Source organism: Anopheles marshallii, chromosome 3 (genome assembly GCF_943734725.1).
Source record: "Anopheles marshallii chromosome 3, idAnoMarsDA_429_01, whole genome shotgun sequence".
Lineage (NCBI taxonomy): Eukaryota > Metazoa > Arthropoda > Insecta > Diptera > Culicidae > Anopheles > Anopheles marshallii.
In genome coordinates this window covers 17995334-18008684 of record NC_071327.1, presented here as the reverse complement: position 1 = coordinate 18008684, position 13351 = coordinate 17995334, and the positions used below count along the sequence as shown (strand labels likewise).

The window sequence follows — 13351 nt, the reverse complement described above, 5'->3', positions numbered from 1 at the left end:
GTTCCAAATTGATCAATGAAAATTGGGCAGCTAACGAGAACGAATAAGTGACGCATTAGATTCACACCTCTTTTTTGCATTTGTGTTACTTTTTAACGCTGTTAAACTGGGTCTAGCTTTCTTTGCTTGTGCGCGTTACTACAACGTTATCTTACCTTTCATTGTAGCTGTACGTCTGCTACATCAAGAACATTCGGCATGCCGCCGAAAAGGTTTTGTGTATTGCACATTTAACCTTGGCTTGATAGAAAACAGCTCTCATTCCAACAGAATCTTCAAATAGATGCATAAACAACCACTTATTTGTGCTCAACCGTCTTACTTCGCAGCATCTGTGTTCGCGCCCAAGATAATCCAAACATCTTTAATCTCATTCTTGACACTTCACAGCAATGATTTCTTTCTGACTAACAGAAATAAGGTTTTTTTTTATTATAGAAATCGAACTAAATCTTGCACACATCTTTCTAATTATGTTTGTTCAGCTATTTAGTTAAATTACTAATAGAAAATCGAAGTAAATCCGTTGTACCAATTTGAAACTTTTGCTTAGGTAGATTAAAATATATCAACATTATATTAACAAACCACCATGGTTGCACACTACGTTACGACTATTACACCCGGGGCGGCCAGGTGGTGTATTGCACCGGTGCAAATAGCGACGCCGGCATGCGCCAAAATTGACAGGCATGACAAGGTAGGTCGTTACAAAAAGAAGAAGAAGAAAAAGAAGACGTTACGCTTATCTACTCCCTAGTCGCTGTTATCTGGCATAACTATCGATGGAAATTTTGCAACAATTCATCGACCCCGAAAATCGGTCATTTTTCTTCAAAACAAACATTTTCAACATTTACGCCATACGTTATAAATTCGATTCATGATCGATTAAATGTCAGATTATTTATGAGTACTAATTAAATTGCATGCATACGAATTGATTCATTATTTAGACAGATATGTATCAATAGATTAAATGTTTGGATTGAAATTAAAAATTTCAAAGCATGTACGATCGCGATTCATTTTATTCCATATGCAAGATGATTGCACCTGACGACCAGAAAATAGTTCGTTTTTACATATTTAGCATAACAATATTATAAAATATTGAAACTGATATAAAATTACGTTAGTGTAGTGTAAACATTTAAGAATCTGTTACACATTTGAAACCATTGAAAACAAAAGCTATTAGCACCAGCAGCATTTTTCGATTGATGCCTCACGACTCTGTGCCAGTAAGAGTGAAAATAAGTAAACTCTCGGTTTAAAGAATCACATACACAAAAAAACACACACACACACACACACACACACAACTTCAAGAACACTTCAACGCACAATGCTGTAATCGTGTTGATCTGTCTGGTATGTCCTATCCGGCAACTTCCTGCCCATGGATGAAACGCTCGTGGAATTTGAAAAATGAACAAACAAGACGGATCATGAGCAGGTGGGAAATATCGACCACGGTTGATGTGGTATGGGCCGCGCGCAACCACAAAGCACAACCCCGCGTGTCCAACGAAGGTGTAAAACAAGAAGCGAACCAGCCGATCGACGACGACTGATTACCGACTGATGGATGGGCACGATCAAACGAAACGATAAACGTCTCGAAGATTGGCTGGAGTGTGTGTCAAGAATCCAATGAGAACGTTCCCGTAGAACAGGGAGTGGCGTTTGGCTATTGAACTGATATTGAACAGCCATTGAAACATTCCTTTGCCGCTTAAGAAGTGTCTTGGGAAGAGGGAAGAATTAAGTCTACTTTAAGTTGGGGATTAAAATACATCAAAATCGAATGAAATTCTTTTGGATGGAGGCAATAGCGTTGTTCAAACAATTTCTTGGTTATGTTTAACATTTTTAAGCTACATTTCAATGTTTTCTGTCTAAATTGACGGTCATCAAAATTTAATAGCAAACTACTGAAACCGTCGCTCGTTAATGCTCTAATGTTTCTATCTGGAATAATTAATCGCGTAAATCGTGTACCGAAACAGCCCATCATGACTACATGACCTTTACGAACATTTTCGCGCCGCGTCTACGAAATATCTGTTCCTGTACATATTCCCGTTAGCTATCCCTGGTTCGATTTCATCATCGTCATATTGCTATTCATCTCACCGGTTAATAAAATCACACACGCAACCCGGGCCATTTTTCCATTGTAGGTCATTCTCAGGGGATTTGTGAGATCAATCAAGGCAGCGTGCGCGCAATTTTGGGAAAAACTCATACCGTAACGGCATAAAGTAGTCGTGCACAGTAAAATGAAGGCGGAAACAATCTGTACCCGTAAAAGAAAACCGCAATCTCATACTGAACGCTACAACTGACACAGTTTTTCAGGCACCGAGAAGACACGCGTGATCCTATTCTTCCTGTACCGTACTAGCTAAAGATTCTTGCCCAGGCATAAAGCATGACGGTGGCCTTTTGTTCATTCACAAAACTTCCCAAAAACTACCGAGCATAGTGAAAACCCCTCAAACGCCACAGAACGTTTGAAAGCTCGTCAGCTTCAACGGCAATCATTGGGCGGCGCGCAATGTGGCGTTAAATTATCCGGAGCGCAAGCTACAAAAGTCGTGTGATGTCTATTATTATGCAATCAATAATGCCGAGCATATTCGGTGCTCAGTCATCAGAATAAAACAATAACAACCACAAAAAAAAAGTCTCACACTGAAGGATCTTTTCTGAGGCGTCTGAAAATTATAGGCTCCATTTTGGGATCGTTAATGAGTCACGGAACGTCTCGAACCTTACAACGGCACATAGAAGAGAGCACACTAATTCGCGACAGCCTTTGATTTGATGATCTTGAGATGGTATAGGAAGCCTTGTACATTATGGCAAGGTGCGCACAAAAACTATTACAAAATATGTCATTTGTTCTTTAAATGAAACATCTTGAGAAGAGCGTTGATGTATGTTCCATTTATTTTTTTACACATTGCTCCGACCACATTGAACATTGGTTTAGCGTAGCCTAGTTAGATTCCTTCGTTTAACGGTGATCTGACCGTCACTGCACGTGGAGAATTTATTGATTTACGGCCAGAACGTTTAAGCGTTAATGAAGGGATCCCGCTTTGCCGGATGCATGAGACTCGCTACAATCCGGTTAGATAAAAATACGGCGACTAATTAACGGTTTACATCTTTGTGACTCAATTAGCACCCCAGAGCGTACTCATGAAGCAGCGAAAGAATTTATGATCAAACGCCTATTGGATGGGAAGTTACTAACAACGCATCGCAGTCTCAACTACCCAAAGGATGAGGAAAATCTTTCTGTTTTTTCCAATAATGAAATATTTAACACCAATAGCACAACTCTCCTACTGTTCAGAACCCGACAAGCAATAATGTATTCCAACATCGTGTAAAATGCATATAGCAAAGTAAGACAATAGCAAACAAGATTTGCATCTTAGCGATTGAACGCTCCAATTGCTACGATTTAACAGTAAACCCAAACAAACACTTTCAACTTGCAATCCATCACCAACGTACGGTCACTTTCGTTCAGCCGCTTTGGAAATTTGACCTATTCGCTCCAATAATTCTGCACACCCATCAATGGCACCTGCGGTTACCTCCATCGCAGCAGATCGCGCACCAGATGTCTAGGAAAAAAACAACACTGCCCACACCAACACGCATCTTCAGGGAGCTCGCTCTACAGTCGGCTACCGATCGCTTTTGGCATTGTCAAACGCAAAGGAAATGTGGCAATTCCCGTGTTTTCTAAACACCCGTGCGGTCTAAAGGATTGTTTTGCTCATCAAGCGGTAAGGCAAGCGGAACGGACATTTGGGGGCGGTACAGGGAGAAGCGAGAAAAACATACACCTAATACAAACCTCAGTGTTGCATCGTAAAAGTCGGTGGTACTGCAGGCAGAGGATGCCAGCTTTTTTTTTGCTTTTCGCTAAAACAAACGGATGCACTATTGCGCCAGGGTAGTACGAAAACAATTGCGAGTTGATGCGTCTTTTACAGTTCAGCAATTTCTACAAATAATGCTGTCGGTATCTGAGTGTAGATATCTAGCCACTGTTTAGGTTTATCCGCTTGGGTCTATCGTTGTACACGTATGATTGCGAACTTAGGTGAAAAAGCAGTAGAACTCAACTTTCAACACCGACTAGATGCAGATAGATAGTGTTTAACTTCCTGCAGCTATATTTTAAACTAGTCTCATATGTCGACAACCAATATATAACAACAGTGTAATTCCCCACCGAAGATGATCTTAGTCATAGGTAATAGTTATGAGGAATAAGAATTCATCGAGAATGTTACTAATTGTCCAATAAGACAATGTCAAAGCCAAGTCTTACAGGTAAGTGCATCCTGAAAACAATCTTTCTTCTCACTGCCTTCCGGAACCAAGGTGAATGGCACCGAGTGGAAACATCATGCACATGGCAAGCAAGTACGCAGCTTCAGCAAACAGACCGTAGGATGGTAATTGGATGCGCTTCGTACACGCCGTCATCGTAGTTCAAACGTCGTTTCACCAGGCTAGTGACATACGACAACTATTAACCAACCTCCCAACAAACCTCTCATTGCATTCACCATACTTCGGTAGCTTCCAGCTAGCGTAACACCCATCTGGAAGGGGATACAAAGGTACTGGCTTGTGTTGAATCCGTAGCAAGCCATCGCCAGTATCAACAGGTTCAGTCAGCATTACATTACAAATTTCCCCGCCACAATCGCCAGCGTTTGATGGCGGAAAATGTCTCCAAAGATAGAGAAAACCATCCTAAAGACTCTCCACCAAAAGGGGGTACCTGAGACAACTTTGATAAGATTAGGTATCTGTGGGGATATCCTGCATCAGACCCCCACTTAACCCACCACAAACAAACTTGTAAAACCGGAAGTTACTCGAATGGAAATTGATACAATCTACCCTCTTAACTCTCGCTTGAGCTGCTTGGTGTTAGAGCCCATCCATCAGCCGTAGTAGTACTGTTTTACCCAAACCTTTACACTATCAAGCGTCGGCTGAGATAAAATTAGGGTTAAGCTCTATAATCGAAACGAACGATTTGCCCTGTAGATAGGTATACTCTTTAAGGAAAGGTTAAAAGGTTGCTCCACTTCACCGTACTCTATCGATGAAGTTATCCAGACGAACCCGACTTCTGGCTACGACTACTAAAATTATGCTCTTTGCTATACGTTGCCCACGTTAACGAGCTGTAAACCGTCTGCCATCACTTCATTTCGATCTGATGGTAATGTTTGGACAAAAATGACTCAACTCAACTTAGAACTCGCTCTGCTGCATGCACAAAAACATGCTGGAAATCGTGTCCCACCTTCCTGGGCCGTGGTGTTGTAATGCTACGAAAACCTTACCACACTGCAAATGCTACGAAATTTCGACTCAATTTCGACGCTCCGAAACCGTTCTGGTAATATTTCTTTCTGGTCCCCACTGCAAAGGCCCACTTCGCTCCTTCTTTGGGTCCCATTCAAGACATGTCGCCTTGTGAGCGTATATTTATCTCCCAGACCAGCACCACGTACCCGTTACCCGGACGGCGCGGCGGTCCAGAAGGATGTGGCGGAAGAAATGGAAACTTTAAAGGAACAATGAGCTCACGGCGGCGACTCAATCGTGATAATTTATGATCGTATCGCCGGTAACTTATTCACCCTTTCGCGTTCGGGTGTTTCACATCATGGTGCCATAATTTTTAAGGTACTGTACTATTTTTTCTCTCCTTTGAGACCAGCAGAAAATTCTGCGGTCTGTCTACACTCAATTATCGTGCGATGATTACTGGGAACCGCACCGTTAACTAGCTATCTTAGTTAGCGCGATGGGTTCGACTGGTAGTTCATTCCATCAGGACCTCTTCTTACGGGTCAGTGGGACATATTTTCTAGGTCCTACCGGTGACAGATGGTGTCGTGTTTGGTCGCGACCGAGCATTGGCACGGTGCCCCTACGGATACGGATCTCTCTCCTTGCCCAATGAACCCGTGCGCGTTGCTAGAAATCGTGAGTTCACAAATGTCACGCGGAGCTCCAATTTGCGTACCGTGATCGATTTGACCTGTCTCTTCCGCAGGCCCCAGTCCCGAAAAACAAATACGCCACCGACGCACTGCATAAAGCCTCGTCATGGTTGCTAACGATGGCGGGGAAGGTTGATTGGTTTGCTGCAAACAACAGTGCGTGCCCAGCTGGTCATTGCTGAAAATTGTACTCGCTCTTCCGTTGCAAACAGTTCTTCAGGTCCGCAAGTGTGCGTGTGGCACACGACCAGCAAAACGGTGCTACCCACAGCAGGACTGCTTTGACATTGACATTTACCACCATTTCTAAGACCCACCACCGGCGAGAGACAGCAAATCGATAAATGGACCCTAAACTGGGCAAAACAATCGTCATCTTCCTCGACCGGGTTTGGTGGCGGGGAAACAGCAAGCTCCAGTTCTGTCAATCAATCGATACCGGGGTACGCGTCGCGTGCTCCGCGTACTTTGGTTAGGTTTTGGGTAGGTTTGAGTCGCCCCTGCAGTATATGACAGCCTAATGACAGACTGTCATTTTGAAGGTCTGTCGGTGTGCGCAACCCGAGACCGCCCTAAATCGATCTTCTTCGGACATCGCGCAGTTGATCGATTGAGAGCGCCAAATTGCGTATCCATATCGACCGATGGTGTACGTTACCATTTCGATACGATAAAAGGCGGAAGATATGGACATCGACGCACAATCGATAGTAGAACCGGAGAGGGAAACATGCATCGTCTCGTCTCTAGCCTTTTTGTCTACCTTATGACGAGTCGGTATTGCTGCGAGTGTAGCTAATTGATACATGCCTTTACCGTGAACAGGCACCTCGTCAGAGTTATTAATATTTACCTTCCACGCATCCATTTGTTGTTGCTTTGGAAGTAACTAACTCTCATATCTATATCAGGAACTGTTTTTCCTGTTTGTCATGCACGCATTAACTGATACAGCTTTTAGATTCGCAACGAACATCATACCGCGCTATCTCGTCCATTAGCTACATTTTATCGTACGTTGATTTAGAAGTTGAAGACTAACAAACGTCATAAAACCAATTCCATCGTCATTGTCACATGTAAAGACAATACCAAATTGAGCTGTAACGGGCTTCTGTTCAGGAAGTTTATTGATGGAAAACAAAAACATTGAAATACCCATTACAGACACTTCATCATTGGTTCGAAAGCAGCCCATCACATCACGGACACTCCAAAAATAAATCTTCAAATTTCATTACTGATCTAGTCCGATGGCACAGTATCCCGCAACACATAATGCAACATCGACAATCATTTCCTCAATCCGTATGATGCAATACGTAGTAAGATGGATTCAATTGCTGCAGATGCTATTGAAGATGTATCAATTCACATCGCTGATGGCTAATTATTCATTGCTGGTTATCCACAGACGGACTAGAGAAGCTCTTCTCAGGAATTTCTTATGTTGCGTTCGCCTTGGATTTCACTGATTTATGACTAATAACTGTTGCTCGAGTTATCAAGAAAAGTTATCACTAGCTGCTCTTTTGTATTGAACTCCCAACGACACAACCAGTTACGAAATAGTGAATCAGATCAAATGGGACCACCTGAATCGATAAGTTTGACGTATAAAGACCGTTCAAATCAAATCAGGGAATCTTTTTCCCAAATCGTTCTAATAACATAGTCTGTTTTTGCTAATACAGACATTTCACATTCTAAAACATCACCGTCACGAGTGGTAATGCAAACGACACACTGCTTCCTTCCTGACGGCAAACGATAATCGAGACAATTACATAGCACGGGCATTCTAGAACTTCGTCTAGCAAACAACCGTTCCATAGCGCTATAATTTGTGTTTACAAAATTATTGCCCCAAAATACGTGCAACCCTTTGGAACACCAATGGTGGGCGCCTGTTATAAGGCGCCTGTCTATTATTGAACAGAAAAGAAAGATAATTCGGGACCTACCATCCCACAAAACCACCCAAAAGGTAAAAGAACTCATCATTGACGAAATTAGGAGCAAGAACCCTTCTCCAAGAGCACGGAAATCAAACAGATGATTTGGTATCGAGCAGCGAGAGTGTAATAACACAGATGGAAAGTCGAGAAGCACTCAAGAACCTTCTATTTCTATTTCCTCTACGTCAACCCATTCAGACTTCCAACTCGTGTGCGCCATGGCCAGAAGAAACGAGCGAACGAGTCGTCCAATTACAAAATTTGTAAGCCTTCGCTTCTTCGATCGAAATCGCACTACAGGCACGATGGAAGCTGCAACACAAAGCGAGAGTATATATTGTTATGCCAAATAACTCTCGTGCTAGGGTTTTTTCTTACTGCGCCCCAGCCATATGTGCACCAGATCGCGGCACACCGGGGGCCTAAGAACATGTAAATGGGTTCATTGAGCTTTCCGAACGAAACAATACGAATGGTCCGCTGAATGACCACCGAACAGCGTACTTTCAGACGCTGGTTGTTTTCTTCCCTGCGCCGAGAATCCATTTCGCAACACACAACTCCACCACACACCTCACCTCCAAGCCAGGGGCGGCGCCAATCTTCATCTTGCCCATTTCCATGGCGTTTTCGAGGGGTTTCCTCGGAGAATGGTTTAACTTCATCGGTAAGAACCTAACCTCTCCAAGCGGTGCCACATACGGCGAGAATGATTCATACCGAAACTATTAAAATGATTCCGGCCACGAACCGTTCACGTGCGACACGGTCTCTTTCGAGACAAGCGGAGTTCTTTTTGACGTAATGGTTGCACGCGGTATAAAGTAAGCTGAACTGCTAGACCTACCTACGGTTGCGCAAATAGGATTCTTTCCGCAGAGTAACACTCCTGCTAGGGGCAACAGGCACTCGTTTCTTTTGACAGAGACAAGATCAACAATGGTCACTTATGACTATCAGATCAGCCATCAGCACAACCGTGTAGGGAGCCGCATGTTGTTTTACATCCTTACATTGCAGCATTGTAACGTATTGGCAAAAGCACTCCCTTAAATTGTAAGACACAAATTGGTCGTTTTTTCCCGAGATTGAACGCCCGAAGCTACTCATTAAGAATTTTAATGCACGTTAAGCACCAAACACTTTATGTCTCCCCACACGCTTTCTTTATTGTGCTCTCTAAATAGTTTGACCGAAGAGATGTCCAGAACCCTCCATTCGTCTCATCCTACAGGTCTTCCCAGACACGATCAGCCGCCAACGCCGAAGGTGTACCTACTTGATCTTGGAAGCTAGTTAAAAAGTTAAATGACCATTTCCCAGAGGTTTCAAACAGGGGCTATGGGTCCAAACCAACCCCATCCACAGCTCATCTTGGGCGGACAGGACTCATTGTTTCTTCCCCACAGGTAATGGACAGGTTTTCGTTACACGAGTACGCTATTTAATTGCAAATGCACATCACGCGGAACCAACGGGCGGAATATTAAATGAAGATCACATTCGCTTCCTTCGGCTATCAACCGCATCACTCCACTACCGCAGCGAGTATGTTTAGTCCAGATCAATTGTCTTCATGATGCAACGGGCAGCAGCGAAACACGAAATGAATCGATTTCTCCAACGATTATGCCATCGTGCAGCCTCAAGGTAATTCCCATTGGTGCTGCTGTTCCGCACGGAGACGGAAAAAGGTGAAGACACGAGACAAATTGCATAACACAAAGAACTATAAAGCGCCTTTTTTGGAGAAAACAAACACAAGCCTAAAACCATACCTTACTGATACCAACCCTAGCAAACCAAGGCACAAAATCTTTATGAATAGTACTGGTTAGGTACTTGAACTATTCCAATACTCCCGGGAGATGATGGGCACATGTACAAAGTCCGAAGACTAGAAGAAAAACGCATAAATTTGCAAATCACAACCATCTCGCCCATACTGTCCTGTCCGGGAACGTGACTGCAAGGAAGTCGCCCAGGCACTTGAAACGAATGGAAGGGAAGAAATGTTTATGCTGCTGTTTTAATGTAGTGTACTCACTTCGTGTCTGCTGGGAGCATTGGATTAGCTGGCGGAAAGCCACATCCGATGTGCACCGCGAGTAGCTTAAGAAGCGTCTGGCTGTACCCGATCCTGCAAGCCACCTTAGTTTCCGCCACAGACCAATGCAAGGTATGCCAGCAACAGCCTGCCTTCAATGCCCTCACCAGAGTTGGGTGACAATTTTTGGCGCCTCAGTATGAGACAACCCTGGTTAAAAGGGAACCGTGCGCCACATTCTGCCGACGCTTAAAGGTCAGTAGTGGCGTGACCCGACAAAGCTGGTCTGGCACTGTCGATCGTTGGCGCCCAACTAGGAATTTGTGAACCATGAAGCTGTACCTCACGAAATAAATTCATCAACGTACGCTGCATTCTGCTGGGTGTAATGTCAATACACCGTTCAGTTCGAGGTGTGGAAGAGTTGTTCTGAAATCTATTTCTTCAAGAATTTATGACAATCATCTACTGCATGTTACGGTGACTTTGGAAATATTCAGGAAGTTCGAAACATTTTGAATCCAATGACCGGATATTCCAAACAGACAATCAATCATTGTTACTTCATACTTCTTCGTCGCATTTCGAACGAAACATCGGGAAAAACATCGTCACACAGTTCGTTATCAGGAGACAAGGTATCCGAAAACACAAATTGCGATAACGAGTGTGATTCCCAGAACACCAAGCAAGACATCAATTTAGCATAGTGCGCATGCAGACCTAGGTACGAATCAAACAACTCTACCTCTTTTCCAAACATCTTCACGTTCTCAGCGGCAAAGAAAAATGGCGCATCATGCGGTAAGACATTTTAAAAAGTCCAACGCACCTCCGATGCGGCGGATTCCCAGCGGATGCTATTTTCGGATGGAGACACCGCTGACTGGCCCTGTTGGGTTCGTTCGGAAGAATTAGTTCGCCTGGGTATTAAAAATAAATTTGTTCCCATCGACTTATCGAACATCGGAGCAAACACACCACCGCACCACGGTATGTAACACATGGGACCCCCGAAATAAACGACTGTTCCCCATTTACAACACGAAAGCAACACGGCGTCACAATACGATATTGGATCTTGGAGAATCGGTGTATTTTTGGGGACACGGTTGGCCTACTAAGAGCCCATATCCCATATATGCACTACTATTTCTGGAACATGACAAATTCCCACATCTATTGACCTCAGGAATGGTTAGATGGTCGTTACAATTTCCAAACCAAGGTATCTTATACATACAACTACCTCTTTTGTGTAGCTCTGAGCTATATCTAAGGTATTTTGAGTGACTTCCTAACAAGCGACATTTTGAAGGGAAAAGTCGTTCGCATTCGCCGCTTCGTGATTTGTGAAATTCAGCATCTAGTTTTTGATAAATGTTACACCGGTAATACAGCATTATCGATCCACTCGCAATAACGCAACAACAACCGACGCGCAATGCGGCAAGTAATAAGCGGTTTCACTCAAACTTTTCCGCCAAAACTTTGATCCGCCCTCTAGCACAAGCGGGCGAAAAAAAAATCAGCATTGGACTTGTTTGCAATATTGACGAAAAATGTAAAGTAAGGCAATCTTTCGTCATTGATGTTGTCAAAAGCTTGACAGCTTTAGGCCTCATTACCTAGCCGAACATGAAAAAAAAGTCGAACCCATTCCTACAGACTGTGCTGCCGGTTTTGCAAAAACCGATGCAGGATGAAAAGTCGTGTTGCCGCCAGCAGCGCCATGCACTCTCGCTAGCGTGATGGAGAAATTCGCTCGCTTTCGTACCCCGCCGGTCGAATGACCTAACGTTTAAGTGAGGTTCTCGTTTTTTTTTTTGCTTGGAGATCCCAACTTCTGGAGGCATCTCAGTCAACCCGGGCCGCTTATTGAACGATGCATGTTTAGCGACACTTAAGCCAGACCGGCTCGATCCAACGACTGGCCCCAAGCTGCTTGACTGCGCGCCACTAGTGCAAACGATGCCGTGAGAAATTTTCTTACCGATATACCACCCGATCCGCCGGTCCGGAACGTTCCCACTGGATCGCCCCTAGGACCACCCCTATCCGGTAGCGCGACTACACAATCAACCCGCTAAGATAGTTGAGCAAACGAAACCACCCGGTTTGGGGATGGGAAGAAAACAGAAAAGAAGGAGTTCACGGTGGCTGACAGGACCTATGGAAGTTCGTAAAGAAGGACTGTACCGCCACATAAAAATAAACTCCTAGCCAGCAGCCATCAATCGGCGGCTTTGGTTCGCATTTTGAAATGGTAATACTTTGCGGTGTTTATCTGGCGAAAAAACAGCAGTTACCTCACCGCCGGGACTAGGTGGCAATAGAAAAGCCCTCTCCAGCTTGGACGAACCTTGGACGACTCTGCGCAGCTCAGTGCCATAGCGAACGGTGGTCATTCGACTTCGCCGAAAAGCGCTGGGCCTTTCTTCGCTCGCACGCCACACAACGCCGCCAGCTTGAAATCGAAAGTGCACGATTTTAATTGTCGTGATCAATTAAAATGCAAACTTACCCTACCCGAAGCATACCGGAGGAGTCCGCATTGCGCACTTTCTGCGAGTTTCATGCTACTGTGTTGCTTCTGCAGGTCGCAAAACAAAAAAAAAAACAGGGGGCCGTCCAGCAACAAGCGGAAAAGGTTATTTTGGGCTGTTTTGCCAAGTTTTGCTAAATTGATACCATCCACCACCCGAAACACTCTGCAACGCGGTAGTGTAATGTAATCCGAGGTTGCGTACCAACGGTGTGGATTGTTGTTTTGCTCCCCACACATTTTTTGACCAACGGAAATGTTAGGCGGAAGTGGGCCTCACAAAGGTTTGCGGTCCTCGTGGATGTGACCGCCCTAGCGTAAAGATGCACGGCTATGTAATGGACGACTCTGTGCCAACACAGGCCTAACTTTCTATTTTGGCCAGAAACCGCGAGAGGATCCAGCATCTGTGCGGTAGGCACGCAGAAGGATGTTATTATGTCGAACCACTCGAAATTATCCGCCTCATTGTAGTTCCCTGGCGTGCAAGGCAAGTATGTAGTTCGCATGTGTGCAAACAATTTTCCACCCATCCCGTAACGTACGTACGAAAGTGCACAGCAATTTCGAACTTTGCAAAATATCATCAACAGCGACCATTTTCAGCCAGTTGTACCTTTTATCGGATCGCCCTCCTACCAACCTTTGCAGCGCCCAAGCATGATGCGCAACCACGTAGAGTTCACCAAACGGGTCCCGCGGATTGAAATCGAAAACGAAAGTGAACTTTGCCTTACGG

General features: G+C 44.3%; 1 protein-coding gene across 1 annotated transcript in view; it reads right to left on the bottom strand.

Moving 5' to 3' along the window:
* The window catches only part of LOC128715467 (protein spire), a 117205-nt gene that overhangs the window by 65231 nt on the left and 38623 nt on the right, over positions 1–13351 (bottom strand). The window lies entirely within an intron of this gene.